Below are 22,105 nucleotides of genomic sequence, written 5' to 3' on the forward strand. Positions count from 1 at the left end.
CGGCACCTGACTCGAGGAGCACAAAAGGCTTTTGGCGTCAGTGGCAGCAAATGTGTTAAGATGTAGCTTTGTTAAAACTTTTGTAAATGGATTCTGTTAATAAATATAGTAGACTCGCGATTGGTTAGTCTACCAATTTTTTTTCATAGTAGACTATGGAAAAACTCGGTTAACACTGAGATTAGTTGTACTGAGAGAAAAACACGTAAATAACCATAACTGTAGTTATTTTAATGACTAAAAACTAATACAGTACTGTCTGTAGAAGTTAAAAATATTTACTTTATCAATATTGCTCTTTTCGAGGTGGCGATGTGGCGCCAAGGTTGAAAATTGTAATTCACCAGTTACGCCTTTTTTCTGGGTTAACCGAGGGGCTCGGATAACCTAGACTCGGCTAATTGTGAGTCTACTGTAAATAAAACAAGCTGAAAATGCGAGCATTATCATAACGAAAACTTTGTTTATTTACGTATTTTAATTCATATTATGGAAAATTGCTATTATGAAAAGTAGTTTAAGAATTAATAATTATGTTTTAATGTGCAATTATATCATTCTAATTTAAATGTTATGAACTATAAAGGTAGTTTACTCTTGATCGAAATTCATATTTTTTATATACCTCGTATAAAATTAATAAAATTTTATATATGATAAATCTTAGATCTTGAAGATCTCTTAGATCATAAATCTTAGAACATGAAGAACTTTTTATGAAGAATAACTTTTCTTCGTCAAATTAAAAATAAAAGAGTTATAAATGGAAATGTTGTTGGTATCCATAATTTGAGAAAAATCTTCAAATATTTTTTTCTATTAGAAGATTGTAATTGCTCCTATCAGACCATAATTTTTTATACCCAACAATATTGTTTCATATACTGTCGGTTCGCTAAACTCAGACACAACTGGCTAGTGATTTTAGTCAATAATTTTGCCAACTGGGCAAAAAAAATGATTACTAATTAGTTAATAATTACTAAATAATTAGTAATTTTGCTAATTTTGGCAAAAGTCGCAAAAAACAAAAAAATTACCTACTAAAATCACTAGCCAGTTGTGTCGAGTTTAGCGAACCGACTATATTTTAATTTCATAGCAAATGGAACATTTATCATAAAGGGGAGGCCCTATACTTGTATAAACCTTTTTGAAGTTATAAACCTTTTTGTATACTTCTTTACGGGCGTAATGACGGTGAAATTTTATATGGTAAAACCTAGCGACCGGGCGCATGCGCATTATAACTTTGTTCTGATTGGATGTTCAAATGACATGACAAAAATTATCCAATATGGCAGCTGTGGGACTGTGGTTTGGTTATAATGTATGCTTGTTGCGTTTTAAAATTTGTAGGAAGAAAAACAACAAACAAAAAGTTAGTTAATGGTTATACTGCCTTTTTAAATAGTTTTCATATTATATTTTTGGACTTATTTACATAGAAAAGATGATTGTTTCATGCCAATGTGAAAGCTCGTCAAACTGTGACTAGTATGCCTGCCGCAGATCTCGCTTATTCAAAGCTAAAGAATCTTTCACTGGTAAGTGTTTTATAAATAGTTGATCAAATTTTGTTATGATATTTGAACATCGCCACTTTGCACGACGCAAGTGATTTCGAAATTTATTAGTCGTTATACGGGCTCCGATACCTACCTTGAACCTACCAAAATACATAAGTAGTATGTAATACTTTTATTTACATAATTTGATTACCATCAAAATGTCTATCAATATTCACCTAATATATTGTTTTCTTACTCTATGTTTTGTTGTATTTTTTCAATTCTAAATCATTTCAATTCAAAATCAAAATAATTTGTTTTACATAAGTTAAAAATGTCAAAAGGTTAATCTGTTTAGTTAGTCGATCTTCGCACATAATGACAAGCTGTCTCTGTGGCGAAGTTTTAATGCGAGTGAATCCCAATACAACGCAAATACCAGCCGCGTGGTAAGTTGGTTCGAATCCCAATAGAAACTTTCATTTTTTTATTTTTTTTTATACATTTTATGATTGTAAGTATATTTATTATATAATTTTATTTTCAGAAAATACGTATTTAGTTAAAAAAATTTCCGACAATTAATGTTCAGAAATCATTTGTGGCATTTTTAATGTGTTTGTGTGTGTTTTATTTTTTTATTATTTTAATTTTTGGCACTGTTTTAATAAAAATGTTTGAGAAGTAGTAAGTATAAATTAATTTAAAATTTAAATAAAATATAAATAAAAAGTATATTAATTTCGTTTATAATCATATAATCATATTATAATAGAAGTATAACTTCTTACGTGCGTACAAAGTACACACACATTCTTTTTTTAAATCTGTTAATAAATTATTGCTTTTAAAATATACTCAAATTGTATTTTTGAACATCTTATTTATTTTATATAAATAATAATTAAATTCACTATCAAATATCATTGATGTTTTATTAATACTTAATTTAAAATTTAGTTTGACATTCACAAAGGGTCATGCTCAAATGTAAATAACCTATGCTTTGCTTAACATATCGAGATTAAAAAACTAGCCTACTTAATAGCAACGATTTCAGCTGGACGTGTAGTGTGTCAGAAGAAAATAAAACGATTAGGACGTCACATTTTAGACTTTGAGGTCGATTATCTCGAAGACGGTTAGAGATATCGAAATGCCGTTTTCAGATTTGGATTCAGAAGAAAAAACTACATAGGAATCCATCGATAAATCTGACCTGAGTATTGCAGGAGCGGCAACGCAATAACAAACACACTTTTGCGAATTTATAAACGAAATGTTTTTGTTGAAAATATGACAAATTGATCAAAGTCTGGATTACGATCTAAGTACAAGTACATTACAAACACTGCCAAAAATATTTGTAAACAACACTATAAATAAACCTATTGAACACTATTAAAATCCACTTTTACTACCTCAAACAACAACATAATTAAAATTAATGACACCAGGAGCCCCAGGTCAAAATATAGGTACATAAAATACCGGCACCTTTCACTTAGAACAAAGTCCTAAAATAATAAGGAAGCATATACACATGCCTATTAAAAATTGGTCTACAAATTTCAAATTCCTGATCCAAAAATAGATCCACTATTAACTAGTATTTTAAGTACACTGAAATTACACACTCCAATCAAATGATATAAATAAACCCTGGTTTACCAGTCAACAACATTAGACTCTTTATCATAAACACAATAATAAAATATCAATTTTATTCAGTAATAAAGTAATTTTTTCTGTTAATTATATATCCTTACCTCAGAACAAAAGTGTATTAAGTCACAAAATGTAAATTTTACAGGAGAGCGAAAATAAAAATTATTTTTAGTGTTTTGTAACATTTTCCATTTAATACATTAAATTTTATTTAGCAAATTCTTATAAATGTGAATAATGATCATTGTTCTTTTTACCGCCAAAAGAATTTTTTTTTCAAAATTACTGTTTTTGGAAAAAATGGACTTAACACATTTTCGTGCTGAAAAATAAATTTTTGACTGTGACTTAATATTAATTTTCCTACCTATCCTATGGCAAAGACGGAGCTCTATTACGAAAAATATCATACCTATTTTACAAAATTAAGGAAATGTTTGGATATAAAAAACTAAAAATATTATACGGACGTGTATTTGTAACAAAATCATTAATACGAGTACTAAAAAAACTACTTAAAAAGTCAAATTAAAAAAACAGAAATGGTTGTAAGGCAACTGTATTTTTATTAACTAAAAAAATTAACAATAACTTTTTGAAGTATGTACATAAAAAAATAATTAAAAACAAATGCAGGGCTACTGCCGCTATATCAGTAATTTGAATTGTGTCTTTATGCAATAGAGTCTGAAAATAATCGTGAATCCTCGCTGGAACCCACTTTAGCAGAAGATCATTGAATTTTTTAATACTTACCGGATTTAAGGTATCTCTCAACGAAATCAGAGAATATTCTACAGATTGATGATTTCTTCTAGCAACTCTTCGGTTAAGTCTACACTCTTAAACTCCAAATCGAAGTCTGTTTTAAAGTACAGAATCCCAGGATTTTCTTGTCTGAATTCTGAATTACATACGTACTGTTTGTGAAATTAATTTTTTTTCATTATTCTCAGTTTTATTTTTATTTTGAAACGGGAATCGTAAGAATTGCAATGTTTATTAAAGTCTTTAAGATTAGAAATTGTATACTGTACACCTCCATGTGCGTATGCTCTCGCAAAAGGAATTTGTGAGTGATTTCTTTTATATGTGGATATCTCGAAAGTAGATAAAAGTAGCACATAATCATTTGTAACTTCCGGTTTTGGGATGAGCAGTTATCGGTCCAAATAACAATAGAAGTTGTGCTTTGAGGTAATCAATGAATATATTGGACCAATCATGAGGCCATTTCGTTTCCACATCAACCAGCAATTGATTCATCCTACATTGGACAGTTCGCCTGTTTTTCCGTTGAAGCATAATATGTATAATTAAAACACTAGAGTTTTAGACTGTAAAAACTTTGAGGATCAGTTAGCTTTGGGCAAGGAAGACATTTTTGTAAATTTATCATTAAAACTTTTTGTCCAGGGCTATTGATGTACATCTCCTTGCCTATTTCTTTCAATTTGTACCATCACTTGTAATGTTTTTGACTCAGCTTCAGACGTTGACTATCTTAGATTGATTAGAAATTTATCACATTTATCACAAGTGTCTTTTGAAGGAACATCTAATGATAAATTAAATTCTGTATTAAAAATGTGATTGTAAAGCCATTCTTTCTCTACTTCGTCTGAAGGAATGTTTTTCAAATCTCACTTTTCCTTAAACATCCCAAACATTGTAGAAATATTTTAGTGACCTCCTAAATATTTCGCCGTCCTTCTTCGACTATAATGTGATTCTTCATATGGATATGGATAGGCCATTATATGCTCATGAATCCTATCCTTTACCTCATTTTTTACTTTATTTTTAGATGGCTGCTTTCCTCTTTTGTCACATTCTAAAACTCCATTTGCTTGCATTTTGTCAAGTTAACATCTAAGAATAGATTGAGAAATATCTAGAGTCTCTTTTCTTCAACGGTAAAAAAATATTTCCAGTTAGAATGGCTAGCTTGAGCACATGTTCGTTCTCTTTTTCTTTTGATACACGTTTTTTTCAAGATAAGAACATAAAAACTGTCTTTTTGGATCTATGGTTATCTCATGATTCCAAAATTGTCGGTGAATTTGTGCTCTGTGATGCACAAACTTACCAAATTTTAAAAGATTGTGGACTTGATGCTTTGCCTTAATTGCATTATGTGCGACATAATACTTTTTGTTGGACATAATATGGTTTTGCACTGGGAAACGTATACACCATTTTGGATCTAATACATTTGAAGTGCAGAAAATACTGTTTTGCTCTAAGCGAAGTGTGGACTTAATACTGTTCATACAAGGCTATTTTGGCCAATTTCAGTCGAAATAGCGAATAAGAAACACCAGTGAATAGAGCGGAAAATTTTAAGCCCAGTGAGCTAAAAAAATAAAAAACTGAAATTTTGGACTTAATACAGTTTTGCTCTGAGGTACGGATATGCATTTGATACACCTACACCCACCTCATCACGTTAAATGATCATTATATACAATGTATAAACACATATAAAAATGGAACTTGATTAAAACGTTCTGTCATGTACATACCAACGACTAACAAGTAAGATAACAAACCTGTCTCCTGTCTGGAAAAATTTTATATTTATTTTTTTTATTTCTAGTACTTCAACGAGCTGTCTGCAATTAGTCAGAGCTGCCTAAGTTGCTTGATTGTTTAATTAGTAAGAAATTGACATGGGGTTTCAGAGGAATTTTGGCTAAACAATTTGGCTTTAAGAGAGGGAGATCAGCAGATTCCAACCTAGTTTTGTATGAAAATCATATGTATAACAGCTTTGAAAAGTTTCCAGTTTGATTCTATCTATACTGACTTTTCCAAAACATTTGATTAGGTCAACCATGAGGTCCTCTGACAAAAACTAGGAGCTTTGAATATCGCTGATCGCCTTCTTCAATGGATTTTGGAACTTATACTCAGACAATTGTACGCAGACATTTAACTTGGGAAGTAATACCTTAATTGAAATAATGATACCATCAGGGGTACCGCAAGGCTCCTATTCTGGCCCAGTTTTATTTTGCTTGTTTCTGATCGATTTAGTATGTATAAAAAATCAGAAATTGTAGTGTTTTTATGTTCGCTGACAATGTAAAACTGTTTAGAAAAATTCAATCCTGGAATGATGCTGTTCTATTACAGGAAGATCTTCTTAAATTGGTTTATGTCTCTTCTACCACTGATTGTATCAACTTGCAGTCAGATTTGTCCAGACTTGTGGACTGGTGTGAAAGAAATTGCATGGATTTAAACCAAAACAGATGTCTCCCTATGTATTTTTTTAAGAGGCATATCCCCTTGGCTTTTTCCTATGTAATTTCTAACACCATCTTGATCAATATGTCAGCTACTAAGGATCTTGGAGTCTTATTTGACAATACTCTATCCTTAAGATTTCATATCGCAGAGATTGTTTCTATAGCCCTTAAAATGGTTGGCTTTATGAAGAGATGTACAAGAGATTTCACAAATCTCTCAGCAATTTGCCTATTGTATTGTTCATTAGTCAGACCAATATTGGAGTATGCTTCTTCAGTCTGGAATCCCCTCTATACATGCCATGTACACAAATTAGAACAAGTGCAAAGAAGATTTTTGCAGTATTTGGCCTTTAAGGCTGATGTGGATCCCCCTGACAACTACCATTACAACTATGATTCACTGCACACGAGATTTTCTCTCCCTCCTCTTCAGATTCGCAGGCAATGTAGGGACTTACAGAATCTTTACAAAATTTTTAATGGTATTGCTGATTGCCCAGATCTACTGTACTGTATTGGTTTGGCAGTGCCGTCAAGGAATACTAGATGTCACCTCATGTTTCAACAACCTTTATGTAGAACTAATGTAAAGTTTAATAGTTTTAGTTCAAGGTCTGTAAGGACAGCCAATAACTTATCTCCAAACATTGATTTCAGTATAAGTCAAAGACGCTTTATGTGGTTTATTAAGGATTTAACGCTTGGGGAAGAACACTAATTTATAAATTTATAAGTATATTTATAGGTAGCTAGGTGATTTAGTGTTAAGTATCCAAATAATATTTGTCAATTTATATCATTATCTGTGTAATGTTACCATTGTGTGATTTTAATTAAGTATATTTACATATTTTTATAATTTATTTTGAGGTGTAATGTATATTTTAGCTCTTAAATTATTTTGTAATAAATAAATAAATGTATGACTGGTGCTGTTTAGCACATTCCCTGCCAACCATATTTTCGTATAGTAATTTAAAAATAAAATAGTAGTATATAAAAAACAGCATTGGTCAGTTGAAGCGGCCAGTTGACGCACTTCAATGCCTCTATGCGCTGTTGGTCCCGAGGAAACTATAGACTATAGACTGTGCCTTGTGCCTCTCAGACCTCAGCTTGCGTAGAAAACCACCTCATTATAGGAACAAGTACATTATAAACACAGTCAAAAATATTTGTAAACAAAACTATAAATAAACACTATTAAAAACCACTTTTACTACTTCAAATAACAAAATGATTCAAATTAATAACCCCAGGTCATTACTAACACCTTTCACTTAGAACAATGTCCAAAAATAATAAGGAAGCATGTATGTACATACCTAAAAATTGGTCTACAAATTCCTGATGATCCAAAAATAGGTCCCCTATTAACTAGTATTTTAAGTGCACTGACTATTAATACACAACAGTCCACAGGATGTAAATAAACCCTGGTTTAACAGCCACCAACATGAGACTCTTTATCACACACAGAATAATAAAATAGCAACTTTATTCAGCAATAAAATGATTGTTTCTTTGGTTCATATGCATTTGATACACCTACACCCACCTTATAATGTTAAATGATCATTCTATACAATGTATAAACACTGTTATAAAAATAGAACTTGATTAAAACGTTCTGTCATCTGCATACCAGCAAGTAAAGATAACGAACCTGTCTGAAAAAATTTTATATTCGTTTTTTTTTATTCTGTACCACTTTGTCCTTGATTTAACATGAAATTTATAATCCTGAATAGCCTATATACCTGAATTTATTCACTACAATCCGTTAAAGAGTTAATTTTACTATAAACGATTATTTATTAATCTGATATTGTTGCTAAAATAGTAAATATTTATGCTTACCTTATAACGTCATGCTTATCGTTAATTTCCGGTGTCGACAGTGATTACATTGCTGGCACTTTTTGTTTTTAATTGTTAATTAGGCTATTTAACACTTTTCTATGCTGATAAATTATTAATTATTTAAATCACGTCTATTATTTACACAAATCAAAACAAAATATATTTTATTTAATGACATGACATGTGTCATCAACTCATCAACTATGAAAGACAAATTATGTTAAATATATAAAATATAGGCAACCAACATTACAAATTGTGTGTATAATATATAGGGTGTTCAGAGTTAGTTGTAAATAATTTAACTCGAGAATCTTAATGCCTGGTGTTGGCCTGGTGGTACCAACAGATCTTAAGCTTAAAACGTGCTTTAAGCTCAGCTTACTAAACATACGCGTTGCACCATTGGGTCTTAGATCAATTTTCAGCTTGCCCCAATGGATTACCGCGTGGATTGCATCTTAAACTTCGTCTCAGTCTCAGTTAAGACGAGTTTAGATACAAATCGAAAATTATGGATCTATAAGCATAAGCTGAGCTGGGCTAAGCTGGAGCTTAAGATTTGTTGGTGCAACCAGGCATTAGTTCTGAAAGCAGGAAAAGACCCTAAATTACCGACTATCTAACGTCCGATATCTCTGCTATGCCGGAAAAGACCCTAAATTACCGACTAGCTAACGTCCGATATCTCTGCTATGCCACCTGTATAAATTGTATGAACGCTTCATTTTGAACAGCATTCAGGAAAAATTAGATACAAAACTAATACCACAACAAGCAGGCTTCAGGCCAGGTAAATCGTACACAGGCCAATTATTGAAGTTGGGGGAACATAATACATATAAGAGCGATTTGAGCAAAAAGAGATAATGGAGGTAACCTTGATAGACCTCACAGCTGCGTACGATACAATAAACCAAAGAACCTTGCTATAAGATCTATAATACTGTGCTTGACCATGACCTGATAAACATCATTAGTTCACTGTTGTTTAATAGACACTTTTACGTTGTGCTAAATGGAAAGAAGATCAGATGGGGGACTCAGAACAATGGTATGCACCGAGGAAGCGTTCTGGGCCCGTCCCTATTTAACATCTCCCCAAATGACTAGTATATGCACCCCCCAAACAGAGAGTTTTGTACAAGGGTCTCGCAATATGTGTAGCAGTTCAGGCAAACTTTCGATGAAAGGCACCAATTATACGGGTTTGACGAACCTCCAGGAACCAACCGGCTTAAATCAAGGAAAAGGTTTATAAAAAACTTCAGCGTCGAACCTTCCAAACTGTTTAGGTACCCTACACCCAGAATCTAATGATGGAATGAAACATCGGCGTTGTTCCTATAAAACAGGACATCATTAAATGGGGTATAAAGACAGATAACGACGTACTCTGTGAATGTGGGGAAATACTGAATGTGGAGCACCTGAGAGTATGCAGACTTTGCCCATCACAGTGCACCCTCGATGATTTATGGCTCGAAAATACAAAGCGGGTAGATGTAGCCCAATACTGAGCAGGAAAGCTGTAGTCGGATCCAGACTCGAAAAAGTAAATTACGTACATTAAAAAGTAAACATCTAGACCACTTAGATCAGCAGAATATATATTTCTACTTCTAACTGATATCTGTTTTAACAGTTGTAGAAGAGAAAAAAGTAGACTTAAGAGAAGAATAAGAAATTACTCAGATCTAAAAAAAAATCACCAGATAAACAAAAATCAGAATGTATAAGACACTGATCAGACCAGTTATCACATATGCAATGAAAACCACAACGCTGACGAAAAAAGATGAAGAAGATCTAAGAATAGTAGAAAGAAAAATAAGGAGATCAAATTGGGTCCAAAAAGAACAAGCGACGGAGAAACAAAAATTAAGACCAATAAAGAAATTCAACAAGAAATGGGAGGAGAGAACATATGAAGATACATAAAAGCAGGACGACTAGAATGGACAGGTCACATAATGAGAAGAGCACCTATAGAAATGATAAAAATAATCACGAACTAGACACCCCTGGGACCAAGAAAAAGAGAAAGACTCAGGATAAGATGGTGGAACCAGATAGAGGAAGCCATAAAAATAATGAAAATAAAAGACTGGAAGATACAGAAACAGACCAGAATACAGAAGATACAGAAGCAGACTGCAAAAACAGAAAAGATTGGAAATTAGTCCAAGTATGAAGCTTAAAATAGGACAAAACCTCGCAAATTTTACAGAATAGATCGATTTGCTTGAAAATTTGAGAATAATTAGTAGATAGTCCAATTATCAAAATCTATATGAGGCCGAAAGGCGCTTTTACCATGGGGGTGGTTGCCACCCCATCTCGGGGGTGGAAATTTTTTATTTTATTTTGACCGCAAAAGTTGGTAAAAACATTCATTCTAAGCAAAAAACGTTCTATACATTTTTTTGATAAAATTAATAATTTTCGATTTATTCGCTATCGAAAGTGTTAGTTTTATATCGAAAAAATCAATGTTTTTAATCAGTTTTCTGCTAATAACTCAAAAAGTTTTCGCTTTATCAAAACAACTTTGCTTAACAAAAATGTACCTTTTGAAAAAATAAACAAAATAGTTTTTTTTGTTTTCTTTAAGACCAATAGTAATCGAGCTATATGTACTTTGTTATATTTTAGCTCTTCTTCGTCAAATGCTAAATGTTGTAGTTTCAAACTCAAAAGAAGGGAAAACTGTGCATTTTTCGAGGATAACTTTTTTTTTTTTTTTCCTGGAAGCCGTCTGTTGTGAACCGGTTGTACTGCAGCCACTTGGCTTATTGTACATCTTCCATTGTTTATGAAACCCATTCCAGAATTCTGGAACCCTGTACCAGCTTGTACAGGTCTAGTGGGTGGGTGCCATATAATTTTGGAGTCATTTCGATGTCTCCGAAAAGTGTTTGCCGCCTCCGATCCAATGCCTCACAGTCATGCAAAATATGGTTGACTGTTTCAGGTTCTCTGTTACAGAGTCTGCAGCTCAAGTCTCCATGAAACAGCCCCATTGTATGCAGGTGACCCTTAACTGGCGCATGTCCAGTGAGGAAACCTGTTATGACTCTGAGCTGATTCCTGCTTGTTTTCAGCAGTAACTCAGCTCTACTAGCACATGTCCGTCCGATATACATCTTGCCATGTGTTTGACCGGGTACACTCTCCCAGTGTGAGTTGTGTTGGCTTCGGATCCAGGCTTTTTTTCGTTCGCGGACGGTGCTTTTTGGCACTCCCACGGCCGGCTCTGGACCCAGGTATTTTGTAGCTGATGCTCTCTTGGCAAGTGCATCAGCTCTTTCATTGCCGTATATGCCCCGATGACCTGGAACCCATACCAGTATAACACTGTTATGTTGTGCCAGTCTATCAAGTTCTTGTCGACATTCCCACACCAGCCTAGAGTTCACCTTAGGGCTTATAAGAGCCCCAATGGCTGCTTGGCTATCTGTGCATATGTTAACCCGCTGCAGTTCGAATGCCCTCAGGTTGTTTTCTCTTGCACACTGCAAGATTGCAAAAATCTCTGTCTGAAATACGGAGGTACCTTCTCCCAGTGGAATAGAAATGTTGAAATTTCCACCACTATAGAATATTCCTGCGCCCGAACCGTCTGCAGTTTTAGACCCGTCCGTATACCAGGTGCAACCCTGCAGTCTGGGTCGAGAGTTTCCTCTGTCCCATTCGTCTCGTGGGCAAATGTCCACTTGAAAAGGTACTTCAGGCATATATCTTGATGTCATATGGTCAGAAATCATCATCCATTCGGCATCATTAATTTCATTCGTTATTTTACTATGTCCTGATTTAACTGGTACGTTGCTCAGGTTTTCTCGCAGTCTATAATAGCCCATTCTCGCCTCACCTCTTATTGTTATATGTAAAGGAGGGAGATCCAGTAGTGCCTCCATAGCTGCCGTAGGTGTGCCCCTCATAGCCCCCGTGATCCCGAGACAAGCAAGTCTTTGCACCTTGCTTAATTTGATGATGGCACTTTTTTGCTGCACTTTTGGCCACCATACCACTGATGCATATGTAATTGTGGGTTTTACTACCATGTTATAAGTCCAATATACCATGTCTGGTCTCAAACCCCACATTTTTCCATGAGTACGTCTGGCTACCATTAACGTAGATACCGCTCTCTTCGTTATTCTTTCTATCTGCTGATTCCAAGTAAGTCTTGAGTCTAATATTATCCCGAGATACTTTACTTCACTCACCAGATTTAAATGTATACCATTTAGACTTAGAGGACCCAATTCCTCTGAATTCCTTCTTTTAGTAAATTTCATTATTTTGGACTTTAGAGGACTGATGTTAAGCCCTACATTTGAAGTCCATTCTGTAACTACTGTCAGAGCCTGTTGCATTCGATCTCTGACTGTACCATTAAATTTTCCGTGGGCTAAGATGACTAGGTCATCCGCATAGCCCAGGACGTGATGCCTATCGTTGTCGAGTCTAGCTATCAGGCCATCCATGACCAGATTCCACAATAGAGGAGATAAGACTCCCCCCTGTGGGCAGCCTCTGGCTACCTGAGCTGACACTGTATCCCCTAGCAACGTAGCATATATCACACGGCTTCTCAGCATGCAGTCTATCCATCTACAGCTTGTTTCGTCTATTCCTTTTAGACGGATCGCCCTTGTGATCGCTTCGTAAGAGGTGTTGTCAAATGCTCCCTCAATATCGAGAAATGCACCCAACATCACCTCTTGGTTTTCTAGAACGTACTCCACTCTCTGTACAAGATGGTGCAGTGCCGTTTCTGTGGAGACTCCCGCTCGATATGCATATTGTCCCCGATATATCGGACTTTCAACCAATACACCATCCCTGATATGCCTATCGAGCAGTTTTTCTAAGGTCTTCAGTACGAATGACATCAGACTTAATGGCCGCAGAGACTTGGCCCTTTCCTGTCCGATTTTGCCAGGTTTGGGTATAAAAGCCACCCTTATCAGCCTCCATGCTTTTGGTATGTACCCCAGCCCTAAACTAGCCTGCAGTATCTTACACAATTTTTTGAAAAGAAGGTCGTTTCCCTTCTGTAGAAGTATTGGATAAATCCCGTCCGGACCCGGTGATTTATATGGCTCGAATGAGTTTATTGCCCATTTGATTTTGTCCTGGTTTATAACTTCTTTTGCCACATGCCAGTTTTCCCTAGAACCATAATTCATGATATCCAGTCCGGTTTGCCATGTGTCTAGTGGTATCAGTTTTGTCTCAGACTCAGGAAAGTGCACCCTGAAAAGCTCTTTCAGGGTGTCTTCACCATTCTGAGTGTATTCACCTGACTCTTTTTGGAGCGAGGGAATACTTATCTGAGGGTCCTTTGAGAGAACTTTATGGAGCCTTGCCATTTCTGAAGTCCCTTCTATCTCTTCACAATGCCTTCTCCACGATTCTCTTTTTGCCCTTCTCAGTTCCTTATTGTAGTCAGTCAGAGCTTTGCGATAATCGCCCCACTCGCCTGACCTTTTGGCGAAATTAAATTTTCGTCTAACCTCTGTCCTTTGATTTGCAAGATTATGATTCCACCAGGGAACTTTCCTGTTGGAATTCCTGACTATCTCCGGACAGTTGTCTTCGAACGCTGACGTGACAATCTCTTGAAATTGTTCGGCAGCCATGTCTAGGTCCAATGTATGCCTTATCTTCCCGTTAATCCTGCCTAAGCTATATTCTATGTCTGCTTGATATGCTTCCCAGTTTGTTTTACGAGGATTACGATAAGTTTCCTTGATAAGCTCATTGCCTGTCATTTCAAAACAAATGTGTCGATGGTCTGAAAAGGACACCTCATCTGACACATGCCAGTTTTTCACAGTTCTAGCCACGTTAGTCGTGGCAACTGTTATATCAATCACCTCCTTCCGTCGTGAAGTCACGAAGGTTGGTTTGTTTCCTACGTTTAATATGTCTAAATTATGTTGCATTATAAACTGTAGTACTGACTCACCTCTTGCATTGGTGTTTGTACTGCCCCAAGTCAGATGGTGCGCATTCGCATCACAGCCAATGATCAATTGCAATCCATTTTTCCTGCAATCTCTCACTAGCTGCTCCAATTCCCTTGATGGTGGTTGTTCGGGATCATCATATGGGAGGTATGCTGATCCTAAAACTATCTGCTTCACCCCTCCTCCATCTATGATCTTCATCTTTACCGTGGTTAAATCCCTGGAACAGTGATTTATCAACGGCAGTGTTTTGATGTTTCGTTTGACTATTATGCAAGTTCGCGGGACATCGGCAGACCGGCTATATATAAGCTCTCCACCAATACCCGATAGACCTCTTATTTTGCCATTGTAAACCCAGGGTTCTTGTATCAAGGCTACATCAAACCTTCTCATGGCGACAGTAAGTTCTGCCGAAGCTGACTTACTATGCTGGAGATTCGCTTGCAGGATTCTGATTGGAGCCATCAATGCCTCTGATGGTTTTGAAGGATATCTTTTCAAGTCTGTAATACGCCTTGAAATTTGCAGCCTTCAATGTTTTATAGGAGACCTCGTCGATCGTGTATACGAGGATTTGCATGTCCTCTCCGACCTTCCGATTTTTCAACAACCAGTCTTCCGTCTTAAGGTCTTTATTTTGCCTCTCTAAACGGGTTCTGACTGTTGATTCTTCAGCCTCTTTCTCGGGGATGCGGGCGAGGACCATAGGGCGTTTTGGCATGTGGCTGGGATCGACCACATTTAAGTCGACTCCTTCCCACAGGCCCTCCATAGTCCTTACCACCTCAGTAGTCCATTTTTTGGTATGTTCGTTAGCACAGTTTACCCACAGAGTACCTGCGCTAAACGATGTTTTATGGAACTGTAGCAGTTGATTTTGACTTCCACCAACAGGAGCCTCATCCACTGCTAGCTTTAGTTTGTTGATGATCAGGTCTGCGTGAGCCTGATCTAGTTGAGTATCCGGATGGTGCCTGTGTGCCACCGCTATCCTGAATACTTTTGTGACATTGCTGTATGACCTAGTCTGCTCATGAGAGCTCCTTGGTCTCTTAGCAACCCTTTGTTGCGGGGGGGTAATGGTATTCTCCCGCGGTCTCTTTTTACCCTCGGATTTTACCAGTACTCCCGTTTTGTTTTTATGGGGATTTGCTGTGGTCCATGTTCCAGCAGCCATTTTTGCCTTTTTCGTCATCTTTCTTTTTTGAGCTCCAGAAAGGCGTTTTTTGCTACTTTGTGCAGAGTCTGTTCCGCTTGGAACAACTTCTGGCTCAGTATTTGGGACAGATACAGAATCCACGACTGAAGTCGCCTCTGTGTCCGTTCCCGTTTTTGTGTTTGTTTTTTCAATCTCGTTCTCCATATTTGTTCCCACGAGTTGGGACGAATTGCTGTCAGGCACGGCAGTGCGCCCTTACCGTGCTAAGGCTATAATCCCCCAGAGTTCGCCATCTCTCTAGGGCATCGCTTTAGATACACTTTACTCCCTGTACCATGCATCCCGTCGGCACGATGGTGTTACACCTTAGGATTGGGAGGATGGATCATTTGGCGTTACCCAGGGTGCACCACGTGGAGGCGATCCATCGCTACACCCCTCGAGGATAACTTGCTCAAACTAATTTAAAGTATTTAAAAATATCTATCTACAGAAATAAAAAAAGTCTCTAGCTCAAAAATTAAGTGACATTATGAAAATAATGTCAGCCCCTATTTTTCTTCAGCGAAAAAGTGATCGAAAACTTCCCCCTACTTACCACCCTAATTAAAATTAGTCATTGCCCTTATTTGGTCTTCTATGTTTATGTATTATTAATAGGTTCTAGAGTCTAGAGGTTTGAGCGGCTTAGAATGATTAGTTTTTAAAAAAAATGGAGTTAAAAGTGAATAACGAATTTTTGTAGTTTGGTAAAAAATGCCCTTTTCTTCAGAGTAGAAACTGTAGAAAGATTAGCATCAGAGACACGAAAAAATATGTAAATCTAAAATTGTAGCTTACTTATTTAATTTCCAAGAACGGGGTTAGCACAATGTTTTTGTGGCAAAAACGGAGTGAGCTATTGACAATTAAAACTTGTAATAACATGCAAAAACCACCTTTACCAAGCCTTTTACAGTCACATCTTTTTGCGACTTAGGATTTTAAAAGGATTTAATATTAATAGCCTTATAGATCCTGTAGAGACATATAAAATTATTTTTTACCAAACTTTCTAGGATAAAAAATTAAAAAAAAAACGGTTAAAAAATCAATATATTTTTTTGAAAAAAAAAGGAGAAATCCAATTGGAAGCTTAATAATGTAAGTTAGCGATGTTTTTAGTCATTGGCCTTTTTCATACTTCTATATTTATGTATTAGTAATAGATTCCAGAATACTGACTGGCTTAGAGTAATTCGTTTTAAAAAAACTGAAGTTAAAAGCGAATAGCGAATTTTTGTATTTTGGTAAAAATTGCTATTTTCTTCAGAATAAAAAGATTAGCATCAGAGATACTAAAAAATGTTTCAATATGAAATTGTAGGTTATTTAAATCCCAAGGACTTGGTTTGAGAAAAATTTTTCTACGGCAAAAATTGAGTGAATCGTAAATGAGTACTTATAATATCGAAAAACATTGATTTTTTCGATATAAAACTAACACTTTCGATAGCGAGTAAATCGAAAAATATTAATTTTATCAAAAAAATGTATAGAAAATTTATTGCTTAAAATGAATGTTTTATCAACTTTTGCTGTAAAATATAATAAAAAATTTCCACCCCCAAAATGGGGTGGCAACCACCCCCATGGTAAAAGCGCCTTTCGGCGTCATATAGATCTTGATTCTTGAATTATCCACTACTTATTCTCAAATTTTCAAGCAAATCGATCCATTCTGTAAAAATTGCGAGCTGAAAAGCTTCAGTTCCTGGACTAAATAAATATATAACCAATGCTGCAAAGACACGTAAGCACATAAGTATAGATCTATAGGAAATAAACCAAACAGGAATAATCCACCTGGACAAAAATGATTACTATATGCCCCGGGATTGCTATAATCCACTAGGATTGAACGGCTGTGATGATAGTGATGAACTGATGTCTGTAGGAGTTCCAACTGCAACTGCCTACTAATTAATATGTCCTCCTTATAGGTACATAGTCATTCGTCTAAATAGTATTCTCTACTATAAAATATTAACATAAACAAATGAAGCACACTGTATAATATTTTAACAGCTTATACTCTTTTTTTTTCTACATTCAAATAAAGAAAATCTGCTTACCGTGTTGTTCTTGAAAGCTATTCCACACTACTACTACCTATTCGAAGGAAAAACTCTCTGCCAGGGTCAGTAACAAAATTCACGGACACTCGGAAAATAGAAAATTATGAGATTTGCCCTGTCTCGATTGCCTCATAAATTTTCTACGTTTGTTTACCCTTGACAAACACGTCTCTCTGTTTAAGTACAAGCGTTTTGAGTACACATTTACAAACAGTAGTTCAAGAAAATAGGAAATCCATTTGAATGATATGTCTATACTAGTGGTAATGATCATAATCATAAATACATGTTAGGTTGAAATTTATTGGATTTTTATTGGATTTTTTTGGCTTATTACTTTAAAAATTAAAAACATTAGATATGACATAAAAATAATGGTAGGAGATATGGATGGGAAGGTTGGAAGTGAAAATATTTATATGAACATAATAGGTTTCCAAAAATCGCAATGGAAAAAAAACTAATAGAATTTTCAATGGAACATAACCTTATGATAGCAAGTACCGAAGTACAAGATTTCATCATAAATATGTACATAAAATAACCTGAATCTCCCCTCGTGGGAAAACGAGAAACTATATTAATCCATGTTCTCATACCTCATTGAAAGAAAACGCAATAGATCCACGACTGATTGTAGAAGCTACAGAGGAGCAGATGCTGATAGTTAACATATATGTAGGTATATGTGTATTAATAATAGTCAAAGTTATAGTTAAGTAAGAAATTTCCAAACAACCAAGAAAAGAAAAACAACGGGAAAATACCAATTAGAACAGCTCCAAAATAAATAGGTAGCAAAAAGAACAGAGGAAGAAATAAACAAGAGATTGAGAATAATCACGAAAAGGGACATAGAGGAGGAATGAGGAATGGGAACTAATACAAACAGACATTGCAAAAGCAGAAAAAGAAAAGATAGAATACTGGTTTGATGAGGACTACAAAAGAATCCTACCATAGAGGAAGAACTCAAAAATGGAAAATGCCTTTTTGAAGTAGGTAATACTGAAAGAACTAGAGAGCATTATAAAACCAAAAGAAGGAAAGCTAAACGATTATGCAGGCAAATAAAAAGCAAATTCTGGGAAAACAACTAGTAATAATAGAAGAGAATTATGTCCAAATAGAAGCCAGAAATAAAAATGGTATGTAACTAGGAGACAGGACAGGAAAATTAAACCAATGGGCAGAGTATTTCGATGAATTATTAAACGATAAATGCCAAACAGAAACAGAAATACAACAACTAACACAAGAAACAGAAGAACAATAAACACAAGAATCCACAGAAATGGAAATAATTGCAGTAAAGACCTAAAAATAATAAAAGTGCTAAAGAAAGTATTACAAATGTCAGTGCAATGGAGCAAATCACTCATTTGCCCAATTCACAAAAAAGGTGATAAAACTGTCTGAAAATTACAATAAATCGTACTATTAGAAGTAGTATACAAGGTATTGACAAAAATTATAAGAAGTAGAATAAAATCCGACGAAACAGATATGTAATAGGATAAGAATACCAGTTTGGTTATAAAAAGAAGAAAGAGAAGAAAGTATAAAGAGAAGGTAACAGAATTTGAACAGAGGTGTAACCAGGATGATCCTAAGCGGGGGGGTTACAACTACTTGATGGTCTCTGGGGGGTATGGAATAGTAATGGTGTTAAACGTATAGAGCTCAAAGCATCTACATCCAAATTGGGGGGTTATGACCCCCCAAACCCCCCTGGTTACGCCTATGAACAGGGCCCTCGTAAGGTTTACTGGCGCCTGTGTGCAAAAAAGAATTTTGGCGCCCCTTAAGGCATTTTTGATCATGTTTCTTTATTCATCTTTTTGAAGGTAGGTAGGTGCTTGAAATAAAACAAGAAACTGAACTTTAGAAGTCATATTTATAGTCCATTCACTCACGGTAAAATATTACAAAACCTCCGAATTTTAAAGAACCGCTTGGATCGACATTACATTTGGCATATACATCGTAGCTAACATGTCAAAGAAAAAAGTAATATTGTGCCGTAGTGTGCTTAGTGTGGGGTTTTTGTTGAAAAATGAACATATATTCACTCGCAAATAACTCGAAAAGTATTGACTTGGTGAAAAACTCTATAAGTTTTGTTTTAACCTTATAAAACCAAAGTTGCGTAGAATTAGTCATTTTATCCAATTTCTGTTTTTTTGAACGTATGTTTCCCTAGAAGGGGTGAAACTCACCACCAGGGGAAAAGCACACATCGACACAATATCACTTTTTTTTCATTGACATGTTAGCTATGTGTGTGTCTATGTTAATACAGAGTGGGCCAAAGAAAACAGTCCACCTCGATATTTGGCAGTATTTATTAGACTTTAAGGAAATGACGAAACAGGTCGATTTTTGATCTAAGGGGTACACATTTTTACGGTACATACATCTGTAATTTGTCAACCCCTTCCGTACTACCTCCTTCCCCCCTTATTTTTAAATAGAGAATAGGTTTAAATAGGAATTAACATTAACATAATTATTTATACAGGGTATCCAAGAAAAAAATTTTAAATAAAATTAATTGACACAAAAAGAAGAATGTAAGTAATTTATTAAATTCAAAATATAATTCTACTGCCGTCATAAAACAGAAAAACTGTTTTTTGATAAATAAACATTGCTTTTTGCTTAATTTCAAATGTTCATCCTGCCACTCATCTGCCTCTTGGTAGGTTGAATATTGAATTTAAGCAATAAACAATGTTTATTTTTATCAAATAAACTTTTTTTTCTGTTTTCTGTCAGCAGTAGAATGTATTTTGAGTTAAGTAAATTACATACTTACATTGTTGTTTGTGTCAATTAATTTAACTCAAAATAATTTTTCTTGGAGACCCTGTATAAATAATTATGTCAATGTTAATATTACTGAATAGAGAATTGAAGAACCTTTCAAATGAGCTAGCACACGATACCTATTCCCTTTTTAAAAATAAGGAAAATAAGGAAGGGAGTGTGATGTGGAGAGTAGGGGGTTGACAAAATGACATATGTATGTACCGTAAAAATGTATCCCCCTTAGGTCAACAATCGACCTGTTTCGTCATTTCCTTAAAATCTAATAAATACTGCAAAATATCGAGGTGGACTGTTTTGTTGGCGCACTCTGTATAAGCGGTTCATTAAAATTCACAGCAAAAACCGTGAGTAAATGGATTATTCTTTGTAGACTAACATATCAAAATGAAACAAACAGAACAAAATCATAACAACATAAATTAAAATGCTTCACTTCTGACATGTTCTAGCGCATAAGAACCCTTCTCTGTCGGCTGCTGCGCAAAATAATTCTTCTGCTGTGTGGTTCCACACCATTGTCTAATATCAGGCCACCATAAAAGTTTATTTCCATCTCTTTCTCTCCGCTTTTCCTTGTATTATAAGGCTAATGAGATGGCATTTGGGACCTCTAATTACATCGCCGGAGTATACTATTTTTCTCCTTTTTTTCTCCTATTTATATCTATCCTATTTATATTTCTCAACTTTTATTTTAAAATTAATTTTTGGTTTTTTTTTGTTTGTTTTTTTTGCAATTTTTGACCCCGGGTTTTGGCGCCCCTAAAGGATGGCGCCCGTGTGCCTTGCACATTTTGCACATATGGTAGCGGGGGCCCTGCCTATGAATTTGAATACCCTGATTAACCGTTACAACTAGAGGAGGCGAAGAGAAAAAAATATATAAACGGTTGTTGAAAGGTAGCAAAGCAATATATACATTAAACGCACTGTTGAAGACAAAAAACGTGCACAAATAATAATGAGACCGACGGTGTTGCATGCATGTGAAACTTAGACAATAAATCAGAAAGAAGAAAGAAAGCTAAAGATTTGAGAGAGGAAAATCTTGAGAAAAGTTTTTGGTGGTATCAAGGAGACTAACGGGGAATATGGTGCAGAAGAACAAACCAGGAGCTACTCTAATGGAGATGTATAAGAGACCCAAGTCAACAGAAAATCAGGGCACAGATATAGTTAGATGGTTGGGAATGTTTTACGAATGTCACACGAAAGAAACGTCCTTAGAGTTTTGCAAGAAGAAGAACAAGGAAAAAAGAGGGAGATCATGAAGGAAGTGGTTTGATGCCGTCTGGACTGATATAGAAGAAATGAGAACAAGGAACTGAAGAGAAATGAACAAGGGACTGAAGAGAACAGGAAATGAGAATGGAATACAATGAAGCAAGTGTTTCTAGGTAATATAGAAATTAGCAGAGAGTGAATTATGTATCCCTTTTGTATATCACTCGAGCAAAACTTGCAGAATGAAGTTAACACATAGGGAAAAAAGTTTAAGTATTGTATATCTTACAGTTCAAGTTGATTATCCAGTTGGAGTTGAAGTTGACTATTCCTAGTTTGAGTCAACTCAAACGGCTGGTTTTAGTAAAAGGTGATTATAAATATAAAATGAAGATTTTTATTCAACATTTACTAGTAAAAGTATACTCCAACTAGAAAAGGTATACTCTTTCCAATGCCATTTAGTAAGAGTTGATTCACATAAACAACC

General features: G+C 35.2%; 1 protein-coding gene across 2 annotated transcripts in view; it reads right to left on the minus strand.

Moving 5' to 3' along the window:
• LOC126892937 (protein halfway) overlaps positions 1 to 8,495 on the minus strand; it is a 42,951-nt gene extending 34,456 nt beyond the window's left edge. Inside the window, exon 1 of one of the 2 annotated variants that reach the window (XM_050662873.1) lies at positions 8,297 to 8,495. The gene's annotated coding sequence lies outside the window, so the exon portion shown is untranslated. Of the gene's footprint in view, positions 1 to 7,761; positions 8,178 to 8,296 lie in introns of those variants that run through there. The other variant, XM_050662872.1, reaches the window with a different exon arrangement.
• Between the last annotated feature and the right edge of the window lie 13,610 nt (positions 8,496 to 22,105).

Source organism: Diabrotica virgifera, chromosome 9, assembly GCF_917563875.1.
Source record: "Diabrotica virgifera virgifera chromosome 9, PGI_DIABVI_V3a".
Lineage (NCBI taxonomy): Eukaryota > Metazoa > Arthropoda > Insecta > Coleoptera > Chrysomelidae > Diabrotica > Diabrotica virgifera.